Genomic DNA, 12,892 nt, shown 5'->3' with positions numbered 1-12,892 from the left:
AGAAAGGGAGTCCAGTATCATATTCAACTCTAAGTTTTTTTTTTATTTTATTGTTTTGTTTGTTTAAATTCAGTGTTGTGGACAAAACAGAAAAGCACCTAACTAGGAATTGAGCAACGCACAAACGTATTTCACAGAATTAGATATTACTGAACCTACCAAGGAAATGCTAGTGTATGAAACCATGGATTATAAAGTCTAATTTCTTACACTGACAAAGATAAGTTTTAGTGTATTGTGATGGGAACAACATTGAGTTACAGCACTGGCTATTACATACATTAGAGACAGGACTAAATGGCTGCTGAAGGTCTTGACAATGGCAAAATTCTATGACTCTAAGGTAAAATTCATGTTCTGATAATTCAATCTACACAAGTTTTCATATGACAACATTTTGTTCTTTATTTTTTTCCTTTTTTTTTAATTGAAGTATAGTTGATTTACAATGTTATATTTGTTTTAGGTAAACACAATAAAGATTCAAAATTTTTATAAATTATACTGTATTTAAAGTTTTGAAATATTGGTTTTATTCCCTATTCTGACTGTGAAGAAAGGGTACATTCCCTCCCTAGTGAAGTTCAAGCAAGATTTGGGAAGCACATGGTCAATTTGATTAGAGAGGATAAGGATAACAAACATTAAGGAAATCATCTATTTCTTGAAGAGTGTATTAGAGTTCTCCAGAGAAACAGAACCATGTGTATGATGCATGTATATAATATATTTATGAGTATATGTGTCTATATATATAATGTGTGTCTTTATACAAGATATGTATACACACTTATATGTAGTGTGTACATGTATGTGAGGGCATGTGGAGACAGAGGGAGGGATTTATTCTTAAAAATTGGCTCATGTGATTGAGTATGAAACCTACAAAACAGACCGAGTTAGAAATTCAGACTGATAAGGAAGTCAAGTCTGAATTCTATACAGCAGGCTGGAAGCTCAGGCAGGGTTTCAATGTTGCAACCTTGATAATTCCTTCTGAATGAAACCTCAGTGTTTGCCCTTAAGGCCTTCAATTCATTGGTCGAGGCTCATCCACATTACGAAAGGTAGTCTGCTTTACTCAGAACCTACTGATTTATATGTTAATCACAGCAACATCTAGATTGGTGTATGGCAAACAACTGGACACCATATACTAGGCAAGTGGAAACATTAAAGTTAACCACTAGAGATGGTTATTAAGGCTTTAAACAATACCTGCAAATCAAGTATTATCAGGAATTAAAGTGTTAGCAAACAATGCTTTCATCAGAAAAATGTAATTATTTGTTGCTGTACCATGTTCTCCTTTTGTTGATTTAGTATTTTTTGTTTGTTTTAATAATATTGATAATATAAAACTTGTGGAAATCTAAATATCTTTGAGTCAACAGGATAAAGTTATATTTCAAGTTGCAAGCTTTAAAACCTCAACAGCACTTTAAAAAAAATAAGAAGAAGCTCTTGATACAAGTGTTTTGTAAAACTAAAGCACCATCTGGGAAAGATGAATACATCTTGCTTACATATATAAGAAAGAATGTTTCAGAATATTAATATACCAGTGTTATTAAATGTAAACTAAATCTATATATACTCTAAACCTCATCATAAAGTTGTTGCTTGTGTATTTATTTACCAAAAATTATAAATTAATTTCCCATAATATTGAAATGTTTATTATAATAGTTTTAAGAACTCTTGACTTTGAAACATGAGACTCTAAATCTTTGTTATATAGAAGACACATTTGTTAAGATATATTTATTCACTTAAAGTTGTAAACTATATTTGCCATTTGCTGTAGGATGTGAATTTTCCCTCACTATACTTGTGATTATTAACATTTTAACTATGACATTACTGAATTAATTATCATTAATTTGTGTAAGCAGTGGGAAAGCCCTGGAGAGATCTTTGAAACTAGAAACATATAGGAAAACATCCTTAGTTCTTAAAAACAGAAAAGCAGGTAACATAGATTGGATGGTCTAATGACTAATTTTTTAACACAATGCCTAATCTCAATTTTCTCTCTTAATAAAATAACATTAGTGAATAATATTTAATAAGTGTTTTGTATGGGTCAGACATTGTGCTAAGCATTATACATGGTGAATAAGGAATCCTATGTTACTCACAGTAGTTCTATAATGATTTATATTTTCTCACAGATGAGCAGAGACTATATACCATTATAGATTTATCTGAGTCTACACCCTTAACTGTGTACTGTCTCAATAACAAGGAAGATGGATAAGGATGGTGGGGAGGGTCAAGAGTAAAAGATTGGAGGCAGGGTAAAGAATGAGAAAATATTAGAAGAACAAAGTGAGAAATATTGGAATAATTAGGGTTGAGGAATGCTTAGGATCTATTTTGTTTGCAGTTAACCCAATTCTGTTGAAAATAAATTTTAATTAGACTGTAGTCTGTGTATGATTGAACCAAACCAGAAAAAAACAATACCTAAGATCTAAATACTACAACTTCATGCCACCCTAGGCTTCAATGACACCAAAAATGTTTTATATTCCTTAATAGAAAAAGCAAAATATTCCATCCTGATTCTCTACTTATTACAAATTCTTGAATCTTTCTTGAATATCTTCATCTTCTTTTGATTCAACTTTTGATTCAAAGAGTTGAACTTTAGATCCACCTCAAATAATGGTACTCATGAGGACTTTCTAGCTTTGCTCTGACAAGATCCCCTGGTTCAAATATATTCATCAGTGTTACCCTTTTTTGTCAACTCTGAAAAGTTTAGTTTCTAATTTACATGTCATAGATTTAAGCATACAAAAATCATAAAAAAGACAAGTTCAGGACTACTAATAATCAGAAGCAAGCTCATACAGGAGAAAGCATAGACACAAATAATAAGAAGTCGAGAAAATTTAATCCAGAAAGTCTTTCTGGGTACAGAGAGATTAAAAAAGGGGGATATGGAGTAGCATAGAGGTTAGATGGAAAAGAAAGAAAGTAGAAGATTCAATATGTATTAAACAAACAAATAAACAACAAAAAAAGCAACTACGTACCAGGAATTTTACATATACAAACTAATTTAATTCTCTTAAGAAATACATGCCATTATAACTCACATTTTCCAGATGTAGAAGCAGAGACAAACAAAAATTAGCAACTTATGTAAAGTCATTTCTTATAAGTGATAGAATTAAGATTCAAGTTCAGGTTTATTTTACTCCAAATTCCATTCTTTTCATTCATTCATTAATTTACTCTTTCTATTCATTTAGTTTGCTCTCATAAGTATGAGTTTCTTACACAGAATAGGTATTTTATTAATTTTGAACAGATGAGTTGATATATAGATACACAAACAATAGAGCAAATGAAGAAAGTCTGAATTATTAGTAGCAAATCCATTCCCACATTCTCCCAAACTCTGACTTTGTTAGGAGCCTGCAATATATTTCTGGATGACAAGAACTGTATTCTGAACTTAGTCTGAATTTTGATTCTACTTATTTGAGATAACACTTAGGTCTCAAATGGAACAGGTAGCATGAAATAAAGATCTTTCCTCAGCACATTTCTTAAGTTGTACTCATTGCTTTACCTCACAAGAGATGGGGAGAGGTCAATTATTGTTTGGACTTTTAAAAAAATATCTTGCTTGGGGCTCCAAGTTTGGATAGAGACCAAGAGAGGAAAATAGAGAAAAAGGAGAGATGATTAAGAATCTAACTATAACAATGACTTCAATATCTGGGGCACCTGGTTTGCATATTCTTCAGAAACTCTATACCTTGCAGTTACATGGTATTGCTTAGGGGAAGCAGTACCAATGTATGTTCATGCCAAAGAAAACTGACCAAAGGCACACAGAACACACTGAAATACATAAATAGAAACGTAAACCTGACTTTTTATCCTAAGTTAAGCAAATTATTGTAAAATAAGCTGGAATCTTTCTATTCTTTTGTGAATCCTAGAAAGAGATGATCCAGGAAGTAGGGAAAATAAAATGTGTTCTGGAGGAGAGGACCTTCAAGACAGCAGAAGAGTAAGACATGGAGATCACCTTCCGCCCCACAAATACATCAAAAATGGATCTACATGTGGAACAACTGCTACAGAACACCTACTGAGTGCTGACAGAAGACTTCAGACTTCCCAAAAGGCAAGAAACTCCCCACGTACCTGGGTGGGGCAAAAGAAAAAAGAAAAAAACAGAGACAAAAGAATAGGGATGGAACCTGCACCTCTGGGAGGGAGCTGTGAAGGAGGAAAGGTTTCCACACACTAAGAAGTCCCTTCACTGGTGGAAACGGGGAGTGGGAAAGGGGGAAGCTTCGGAGCCACAGAGGAGAGCTCAGCAACAGGAATGCAGAGGGAAAAGTACAGAGATTCTGACACAGGGGATTGGTGCCGACCAGCACTCAGCAGCCTGAGAAGCTTCTCTGCTATGGTGGGGGCTGGGAGCTGAGGCTTGGGCTTTGGAGGTCAGATCCCAGGGAGAGGATTGAGATTGGCTGCATGAACACAGCCTGAAGGGGGCTAGTGCACCACAGCTAGCTGGGAGGGAGTCTGGGAAAAAGTCTGGAACTGCCTAAGAGGCAAGAGACCATTGTTTCAGGATGTGCGAGGAGAAGGGATGCAGAGCACCACCTAAACAAGCTCCAGAGAAGGGCACAAGATGCGGCTACCAGTGCAGACACCAGAGATGGGCATGAGATGCTAAGGCTGCTGCTAAAGCCACAAAGGATCCTGTGTACAAGCACAGGTCAATATCCACACCTCCCCGGGAGCCTGTGCAGCCTACTACCACCAGGATCCCGTGATCCAGGGACAACTTCCCAGAGAGAACACATGTTGCGGCTCAGGCTGTTGCAACGTCTCTAGGCCTCCACCTCTACCACCTCAGGCTCTCCCCGCATTCCATAGCTCTTCCTCCCACTGGCCTGAGTAAGCCAGAGCCCCTTAATCAGTCACTCCTTTAACGTCCTACTATCTGGGTGAAGAACAGACGCCAGAGGACGACCTACATGCAAAGGTGGGGCCAAATCCAAAGCTGAACCTCAGGAGTTGTGCAAGCAAAGAAGAGAAAGGGAAATCTCTCCGTGCAGCCTTAGGAGCAGTGGATCAAATGTCCACAATCAACTTGATATACCCTTTTGCTGTGAAATACCTGAATAGACAACAAATCATCCCAAAATTGAGGCAGTGGACTTTGGGGGCAACAGTAGACTTAGGGTTTGCTGTATGCAACTGAATAGTTTCTGATTTATATATTTTTCTTAGTTTAGTTTTTAGTGCTTGTTATCATTGGTGGATTTGGTTATCGGTTTTGTTGCTCTCTTCTTTTTTAAAAATTACTTTTAAATTTTAATAATATATTTTATTAATTTTTATTTTAATAACTAATTTTAATTTTGTTATTCTTTTCTATTTTTCTCCCCTTTCTTCTGAGCCATGTGGCTGACAGGGTTTTTGTGCTCTGGCTGGGTGTCAGGCCTGATCCTCGGAGGTGGGAGAGCCAAGTTCTGAGTTCAGGACATTGGACCACCAGAGCCCTCCTGGCCCCATGTAATATCAGTCGGTGAGAGTTCTCACAGAGATCTCTGTCTCAACACTAAGACCCAGCTCCATTCAACAACCAGCAAGCTCCAGTGCTGGACACCCCATGCCAAACAACTAGCAAGATAGGAACACAAAACTACCTATTAGCAGAGAGGCTGACTAAAATCATAATAAGTTCACAGACACCCCAAAACACACCACTGGGCTCAGTACTGCCCACCAGAAAGACAAGATACAGCCTCATCCACTAAAACACAGGCATCAATCCCTCCACCAGGAAACCTACAAAGCCCACTAAATCAACCTTACCCACTGGGGGCAGAAAACAAAAACAACAGGAATTATGAACCTGCAGGCTGTGAAAAGAACACCTCAAACAGAGTAAGTTATGCAAAATGAAAAGAAGAGAAATGTGCAGCAGAAGGAGGAACAAAGTAAAAACCCACCAGACCAAGAAAATGAAGAGGAAATAGGCAGTCTTCCTGAAAAAGAATTCAGAGTAATGATAGTAAAGATAACCCAAAATCTTGGAAATAGAATGGAGAAAATACAGGAAACATTTAACAAGGACCTAGAAGAACTAAAGAGCAAACAAACAGTGATGAACAAAACAATAAATGAAATTAAAAGTTCTCTAGAAAGAATCAGTAGCAGAAAAACTGAGGCAGAAGAACAGATGAGTGAGCTGCAAGATAACATAATGGTAATAACTACCACAGAACAGAATAAGAAGAAAGAATGAAAAGAATTGAGGACAGTCTCAGAGACGTCTGGGACAATGTTAAATGCACCAACATTCGAATTTTATGGGTCCCAGAAGAAGAAGAGAAAAGGAAAGGGACTGAGAAACTATTTGAAGAGACTATAGTTGAAACCTTCCCTAATATGGGAAAGGAAATAGTCAATGAAGTCCAGGAAGCAAAGAGAGTCCTATACAGGATAAATTTAAGGGGAAACACGCCAAGACACATATTAATCAAACTATCAAAAATTAAATACAAAGAAAATATATTAAAAGAAACATGGGGAAAACAACAAATAGCATACAAAGGAATCCCTAAGGTTAAGAGCTGATCTTTCAGCAGAAACTCTGAAAGCCAGAAGAGAGTGGTAGGAAATATTTAAAGTGATGAAAGGGAAAAAGCCTACAACCAAGATTACTCTATCCAGCAAGGATCTCATTCAGATTCGATGGAGAAATTAAAAACTTTACAGACAAGAAAAAGCTAAGAGAATTCAGCACCACCAAACCAGCTTTACAACAAATGCTACAGGAACTTCTCTAGGCAGGAAACACAAGAGAAGGAAAAGACTTACAATAACAAACCCAAAACAATTAATAAAATGGTAATGAGAACATACATACCGATAATTACCTTAAATGTAAATGGATTAAATGCTCCATCCAAAATACATAGACTAGCTGAATGGATAAAAAAAAATACCCATATATATGCTGTCTATAAGAGACTACTTCAGTACATAGGGACACATACAAACTGAAAGTGAGGGGATGGAATGAGATATTCCATGAAAATGGAAATCAAAAGAAAGCTGGAGTAGCAAGTCTCATATCAGAAGACAATATAGACTTTAAAATAAAGACTATTACAAGACACAAAGAAGGACACTACATAATGATCAAGGGATCAACCTAAGAAGAAGATATAAAAATTGTAAAAATGTATGCACCCAACATAGGAGAACCTCAATACATAAGGCAAATGTTAACAGCCATAAAAGGGGAAACACAATAATAGTAGGATACTTTAACACCCCACTTTCACCAATGGACAGATCAACCAAAATGAAAATGAATAAGGAAACACAAGTTTAAATGACACATTAAACATGATGGATGTAATTGATACTTATAGGAAATTCCATCCACAAACACCAGAATACAGTTTCTTCTCAAGGGCTCATGGAACATTCTCCAGGATAGATCACATCTTGGGTCACAAATCAAGTCTTGGTAAATTTAAGAAAATTGAAATAGTATCAAGTATCTTTTGAGACCACAGTGCTATGAGTCTAGATATCAGTTACAGGAAAAAAAAAACTGTAAAATATAAAAACACATTGAGGTTAAATATTATGGTACTAAAAAACCAAGAGATCACTGAAAAATCAAAGAGGCAATTAAAAAATACCTAGAAACAAATGACAATGAAAACATGACATGCAAAACCTATGGGATGCAGTGAAAGCAATTCTAAGAGGGAAGTTTATAACAATACAATCCTACTTCAAGAACTGAGACAAATTGCAAATAAACAACCTAACCTTATACCTAAAGTAATTAGAGAAAGAAGAGCAAAAAACCTGCAAAGTTAGCAGAAGGAAAGTAATCATAAAGATCAGATCAGAAGTAAATGAAAAAGAAATGAAGGAAACGATAGTAAGGATCAATAAAACTAAAAGCTGGTTCTTTGAGAAGATAAACAAAATTGATAAAACATTAGCCAGACTCATCAAGAAAAAAAGGGAGAAGACTCAAATCAATAGAATTAGAAAGGAAAAAGAAGTAACAACTGACACTGAAGAAATACAAAGGAGAATGAGAGATTACTACAAGCAAATGTATGCCATTAAAATGGACAACCTGGAAGAAATGGACAAATTCTTAGAAGAGCACAACCTTCTGAGACTGAACCAGGAAGAAATAGAAAGTATAAATGGACCAATCACAAGCACTGAAATTGAAACTGTGATTAAAAAAACTTCCAACAAACAAAATTCCAGGACCAGATGGCTTCACAGTAGAATTCTACCAAACATTTAGAGAAGAGCTAACACCTACCCTTCCCAAACTCTTCCAAACTATAGCAAAGGGAGGAGCACTCCCAAACTCATTCTATGAGACCACCATCACCCTGATACCAAAACCAGACAAAGATGTCACAAGGAAGAAAACTACAGACAAATATCACTGATGAACATAGATGCAAAAATCCTCAACAAAATACTAGCAAACAGAATTCAACAGCACATTAAAAGGATCATACACCATGATCAAGAGGCATTTATCCCAGGAATGCAAGGATTTTTCAATATAGGCTAATCAGTCAATGTGGTACAGCCCATTACTAAACTGAAGGAGAAAAACCATATGATAGTCTCAATAGATGCAGAAAAAGTTTTCGACAAAATTCAACACCTATTTATGAAAAAAAATCCTTAGAAAGTAAGCATAGAAGGAACGTATCTCAACAGAATAAAGTCTGTATATAACAAACCTACAGCCAACATCAGTCTCAATGGTGAAAAACTGAAACCATTTCCACTAAGATCAGTAAAGACAAGGTTGCCCACTCTTACCACTATTATTCAACATAGTTTTGGAAGTTTTAGCCACAGGAATCAGACGAAAAAGAAACAAAAATCATACAAATCAGAAAAGAAGAATTAAAACTGTCACTGTTTGCTGATGACATGATACTATACATAGAGAATCCTAAAGATGCTACCAGAAAACTACTAGAGCTAATCAATGAATTTGGTAAAGTAGCAGGATAAAAAATTAATGCACAGAAATCTCTTGCATTCCTATATATTAATGATGAACAATCTGAAGAATCAACATTGTGAAAATGACTCTACTACCCAAAGCAATCTACAGATTCAAGACAATCACTATCAAACTACCACTGGCATTTTTCACAGAACTAGACCAAAAAATTTCACAATTTGTATGGAAACACAAAAGATCCCAAATAGCCAAAGCAAGCTTGAGAAACAAAAACAGAGTTGGAGGGAACAGGCTCCCTGATTTCAGACTATACTACAAAGCTACGGTAATCAAGACAATATGGTACTGGCACAAAAACAGAAATATAGATCAATGGAACAGGATAGAAAGCCCCGAGATAAACCCACACACATATGGTCATCTTATCATTGATAAAGGAGGCAAGAATATGCAATGGAGAAAAGACAGCCTCTTCAGTAAGTGGTGCTGGGAAAACTGGACCGCTACATGTAAAAGAATAAAATTAGAACATTACATAACACCATACACAAAAATAAACTCAAAATGGATTAAAAACCTAAATGTAAGGGCAGACACTATAAAACTCTTGGAGGAAAACATAGGCAGAACACTCTATGACATAAATAACAGTAAGATTCTTTTTGACCCACCTCCTAGAGAAAAGGAAATAAAAACAAAAATAAACAAATGGGACCTAATGAAACTTAAAAGCTATTGCACAGCCAAGGAAACCATAAACAAGACAAAAAGACAACTCTCAGGATGGGAGAAAAAAATTGCAAATGAAGCCACTGACAAAGGTTTAATCTCCAAAATTTACAAGCAGGTCCTGCAGCTAAATATCAAAAAACAAACAACCCAATTCAAATATGGGCAGAAGACCTAAATAGACATTTCTCAAAAGAAGATATCCAAATTTCACAAAAATACATGAAAGGACTCTCAACATCACTAATCATTAGGGAAATGCAAATCAAAACTACAATGAGGTATCACCTCATACCTGTCAGAATGGCTATCACCAAAAAATCTACAAACAATAAATGCTGGAGAGGGTGTGGAGAAAAGGGAACCCTCTTGCACTGTTGGTGGGAATGTAAATCGATACCATTACTATGGAGAACAGTATGGAGGTTCCTTAAGAAACTAAAAATAGAACTACCATATGACCCAGCAATCCCACTACTGGGCATATACTCTGAGAAAACCATAATTCAAAAAGTGTCATGTGCCACAATGTTCATTGCAGCACTATTTACAATAACCAGGACATGGAAGCAACCCAAGTGTGCATTGACAGATGAATGGATAAAGAAGATGTGTCACATATATACAATGGAATATTACTCAGTCATATAAAGAAATGAAATTGAGTTATTTGTAGTGAGGTGGATGGACTTAGAGCCTGTCATATAGAGTGAAGTAAGTCAGAAAGAGAAAAATAAACACTGTATGCTAACACATATATATGGCATCTAAAAAAAAAAGTTCTGAAGAACCTAGGGGTAGGGCAGGAATAAAGACACAGATGTAGAGAATGGACTTGAGGACACAGGGAGGGGGAAGGGTAAGCTGGGAAGAAGTGAGAGAGTGACATTGACATATATACACTACCAACTGTAAAATAGATAGCTAGTGGGAAGCAATCACAAAGCACAGCGAGATCAGCTTGGTGCTTTTTGACCACCTAGAGGGGTGAGATTGGGAGGGTGGGAAGGGGACACAAGAGGGAGGTGTTATGGGGATATATTTATACGTATAACTGATTCACTTTTTTATACAGCAGAAACTAACACAAGCATGTAAAGCAATTATACTCCAATAAAGATGTTAAAATAACAAATGTGTTCTGACAAAGGGAGAGGAAGACAAAGGGAGAGAGAGAGGTGGGGAGTGAGAAAGAAAGAGAATGAGAAAGAGAATTTCAGAAGTAATAATTTGCAGATTCCTAGTTGTAGCTTGAATTATTGGTGAATTGAAAAGTTTGAGTTAGTGATTAAAAATGGATTTTAAAAGTGTAATTTCTTGGAAATTTATAGGCAGCTCCTGAGTTAGCAGATCTGAAATTTCCTTAGTAATAAAGTTTTAAAAAATTAGTTCTTTGAGATCTTGGAAATGTGTCACATGACCTGTGTACTTCTGAACACACATGGGTTGGGAATAAGGTCAACCAACCTTTCCTGGAGAAACAGTAGGACTGTCCAGGGACACCAGTCCATCCCTAGAGGTGAGTAAGTCCCTCATCCATACCCCAGAGACTGGAAATCACAGAGTTTACAGCACCAAGCACACAGTCTCATCGTCCAGATACACTGATGTGGAAGAGCTCTCATATGTGGTCACAGGATGGCTGGAAAGTTCCCTGGTGGTCAGAAAATACTTGGTAGACACTAGGCATAGGAAGTCACTGTGTTCACTCAGTTCCTGGGAAGGGAGGATCCCCACTTTGACAGTAATGTCCTCATTATAACTTGATTACATCTGTAAAGTCCTATCTTCTAACAAGGTCCTGTTAGGAGGTATTAGGATTTAGGACTTCAACCTATGAATTTTTGCAGGGGCACAATTCAACTCATAACAAGAGACAGTCATTAAAAATGGAAAAAGGACTACCCTGGTGGCACAGTGGTTGAGAGTCCGCCTGCTGATGCAGGAGACACGGGTTCGTGCCCCTGTCCGGGAGGATCCCTCATGCCGCGGAGCAGCTGGGCCCGTGAGCCATGGCCGCTGAGCCTGCGTGCCCGGAGCCTGTGCTCTGCAACGGGAGAGGCCACAACAGTGAGAGGCCCGCGTACTGCAAAAAAAAAAAAAAAGAAAAAAATGGAAAAAGAGGCACTTTACAAAGTTGATCAGATACAGTTTCCCAATTTCATCTTTCTTTGGGTTTAATGAGGAATTGGGGTGAATTTTCTCCTAAAGAACTTTATAGACCTTTACCACTGGGTATGGTATATGCCGGAAACATCCTGGTAAAGTCCTCTGGGGTCTCACTAATCAGTTATATAATTAAAATGAAATTAATTTCCCCCTGCACAGACATGTCTAAATATGTTTTATTCACTTACTTAAGAGACACAAATCATTCTTTTCTCATTTACAAAATGAACGTTGCTATTTTCATGGCCAACAATCCAATAATCACCATGCAACAAAGCAGCGCTCCCTGCTCACTGTCCACTCTCTGCCATCTTACATTGACAAGATACCATGCTCTTTTATTTCTGTTTCCTAAGGAACAAGGCAGCACAATCTCAGTTCATGAGCGATGATTAGGTATTTTCAATTGTCAACAAGTAAAAATAATAAAGTCAATACTAAGAGTTCTGATAGTCATCTTTTTAATAAACATTACTGAAAGTCCATTGTGAACCAGTAACTGAGAAAAGGACATCATCCTTCTCACCTAGGTCCCTCCAATCTGGTAGATTAAGACATGATGACAAGGGATTATTAATATCAAAAACACAAACAAACAAACAACCCCAATCAAAATATGGACAGAAGACCTAAATAGATATTTCTCAAAAGAAGATATACAGATGGGCAACAAGCACAAGGAGAGATGCTCAATATCACTAATTATTAGAGAAATGCAGATCAAAACTACAATGAGGTAGCATTAACACCAGTCAGAATGGCCAACATCAAAAAGTCTACAAATAATAATTGCTGGAAAGGGTGTGGAGAAAAATGAACCCTCCTACACTGTTGGTGGGAAAGTAAACTTGTGCAGCCACTATGGAGAACAGTATGGAGGCTCCTTTAAAAACTAAAAATAGAGTTACCATATGATCCAATGATCCCACTCCTGGGCATATATCCAAAGAAAACTAATTCGAAAAGATACAT

Source organism: Leucopleurus acutus (genome assembly GCF_964270905.1).
Source record: "Leucopleurus acutus genome assembly, chromosome: 5".
NCBI classification, from domain to species: Eukaryota; Metazoa; Chordata; class Mammalia; order Artiodactyla; family Delphinidae; genus Leucopleurus; species Leucopleurus acutus.
The sequence above is the reverse complement of the archived record's forward strand: the minus strand, read 5'-3'. Positions refer to the sequence as shown.